Here is a 3,062-nt window from a genome sequence, read left to right on the forward strand (position 1 = left end):
TAGCCCAGGCTGGTCTGGAACTCACAACGATCCTCCGGCCTCAGCCTCTCAAGAGCTGAGATTACAGGCGTGCACCACCACGCCCGGCTTCACTTTATATTCTTACGACTGAGACTGGCTATGATTGTTGAAGATATGCAGCTGTGCATAATCTAAGGCTTTTTTTTTTTTTTTTTGACACAGCGTGTCCATTTGTAATGCAGGCCTTCAACTCGGTATGTAGTTTAGGATAGCCTTGAATTTGAGATGATCTTCCTGCCTCAGCCTCTCAAGTTCTGGGATTACAGGCATGCCCCACTGTGCTGGGCTAGGACTTACTTTTGCAAAAGTAAATTTTTACATCACTGGGGTGACTGGATACTCATGGCATGGCTCACAAACTACCTCTTGTGGTGTCCAGATCCAAAACTGAAATACGTATTTGTCTTTTTTTTTTTGAGACAGGGTCTCGCTATGCAGTTCAGGCTGGCCTTGAACTCACTTTGGAGCCTAGGCTGGCCTTGAACTTGCAATGATCCCCCTGCTTCAGTCCCTGAGTGGTGGGATTACAGGCGTGCGGCACCACACCCAGCAATAATTTTTTTTTTTTTTTGAGACAGTCTTGCCTTGCAGTTGAGGCAAACTGTGAATTGACTGTGTAGCCCTGGCTGTCCTCAAACTCATGACAGTCCTCCTGCCTCAGCCTCCCGAGTGCTGGGGACTATAGGTGTGTGCCACTATGCCTGGCTAAAATGCGTATTTGTAGCAGTGCCATTGCAGCAGAAAAAATCAAACCCATGAAAACAGACAAATGAATAAACATTGATTTGCTTGTGCTGTAGAGTACAGCAGTCAAAAATAATAAATATCATTCTATCAACATAGACAAATTTTGCCCCAAATTTTATTGACTAGGAGAAGCATCTGGTGGGAAGAAGAACATGTTTATACATGGTTCAAACTATAGGACCCAAGTCTGTATTTTTTGAAATCCATAGGCACATCACAACATTGGAAGGAAAATATAGGCATAGTGGAGACTAAGTGCGGGTCAGTGTAGGCTCTGGAGGAGGGCAGGATGGACCTAGAGGGCTCCTCAGAGGCTCTGCTTATGTTTTTCAGGTTGGAGGTAAGTCAGGGAGCTTGTTATTTTTATTTTATTTAACTAATTAATTATTTTTAAGGAAGGAAAGGTTTATTTAGCTCACAGTTTGTGGAGGTTTCAGTCCATACTCAGCTGGCTCCAAGGCAGAGTGGCGGTTGGCCGAGGGCAACAGTTTATGGTGGCTGAAAACAGCAAAAGCAACAAGAGCAAAAAGGCAGGAGCGGTGGGAGCTCATTATTTTTTAAAAACTTCTCTTTTTGTTGTTTTTTTTTTGGTATCGAGAATCAAACTAAGGACCTTGTGCTTGCCAGGCAGGTCCTGTGCTGCTGAGCTATATTCCCGGCCCAAAAACATTTTTGTATGTTTGAAAAACCTCAGTAATAAAGCTCAGGTGTATATCTGCCCACAGAGATTATTAACAGGATTGTGGTTGACCTTTACTTTTCTTATTGATATTGTTACATGTTTTCTAAAAATTCCCTCTGGAATGTATATCATTCTTATTTCTGGTTGGGACAGGTTCCCACTATGCAGTCCAGGCTGGCCTCACACTCCTGGCGATCCTCCTGCCTCAGCTTGCTGACTGCTGGGATGACAGGTGTGGGCCACCGTGCCCAGCCAGAATGTATATCAGACTTATCTGACAAGATGTAAGTTTTTGAGGAAAGCGATATTTTGTCATAAACAGCCTCCGGAGGTCAGCTCTGGTTTTCTGCGGTGCATTTCTCCACGTCACGCACCCCTGTAGGACTCAGGGCCGAGGCCAGCTCCTGAACGCGGCCCCCTGAGGCGTCCGAGAGACCTGCGGGATTTCCCAGGCGGCCTTTCTGGGCTCCCGCGTCCCTACGCGGCCAGGCTGCGCCTGCTCTCCCCGCTTCTCGCCGGCATCATCTGAGAGCGCTGCCAGCCGGCGTCGCCAGAGGGCGCGCCCGAGCCCGAGTGCCGCGGTTCTGCGCGCATTGGCCTCCGACCGCTTAGCTTGAGTGCAGGTTCCTGCCTGTTCGTTGAGCTCACCTGTGTCTACTTCCCTAAACTGTGGGAATTTAATAGATCCCCTGCATGCAAAAACGAGCATTTCTGCCGTGTGCATATGGCTGTGAGTTCAGGGGAGGCGAGCACGGGCCAGCTCTGAAAACTGGCTTAGCTGAGCTGAGGGTCAACACACACGGGGTTTTGGAGGAGTTGGCATGAACATATGAGGAAATTCTTGTTACAAATTTAAAAATACTGATTTCATGTGAAAATGCTCTTTGACATATTGGCTTAAATAAATACTTATCATTAAGAAGCGTTTGAAGTTGTTTAGTTTTTTTTTTGAGGCAGGGTCTTGCTGCCTGAAAATGGAAACCCTCCCTCCTCAGCCTCCTGTGTAGCTGGGACTACAGGTATGTTTCATTGCGCACTCTGAGGGTACTGGGGGTCAAACATGCTAGGCAAGAGGTGTAACACTGAGCTGCACCGCAGGCCTCTGCTCCCTTTTTCTAAGGCTATCTCTCATAACATATCTTGTTATTAGACACATCATGCTTGTTGCCCACATTACATTTATTTTAGATGTCCCTGGTCTAGAAAGAATGTTAGTAATAGCGATCACAGTGCTAAAAAGGTGACCCTCTGGGTTGTAGGGTCACAGGTTATTATTTCACCTGTATTTTCAAGTGTTGTACAATGAATCTGTATTACTTGTGAGACAAAACAATGAGTGTAGAATTCGTCTTCGCTTTTCAAAAGCAGGTTACTTGACCCTGTCCCAGAATGCCGGTGTCAAGGCACGGCGCTGTGCCGCCTGATGGACAGCGGATCTGAGGCCACCTGGCCTTTCAGCATGCACACAGGGCCATTCCTCAGCTTCCTCCAGCACGGTGGGCTGTGCTTTTCAAAAGCTATTGAGGGGGCTGGGGATTTAGCTCAGCGGCAAAAGCGCCTGCCTGGCAAGCGCAAGGTCGTGAGTTCGGTTCCCGGTACCGGAGAAAAACCA

This window comes from Chinchilla lanigera, unplaced genomic scaffold (genome assembly GCF_000276665.1).
Source record: "Chinchilla lanigera isolate Chin_1 unplaced genomic scaffold, ChiLan1.0 scaffold00075, whole genome shotgun sequence".
Taxonomy (NCBI): domain Eukaryota; kingdom Metazoa; phylum Chordata; class Mammalia; order Rodentia; family Chinchillidae; genus Chinchilla; species Chinchilla lanigera.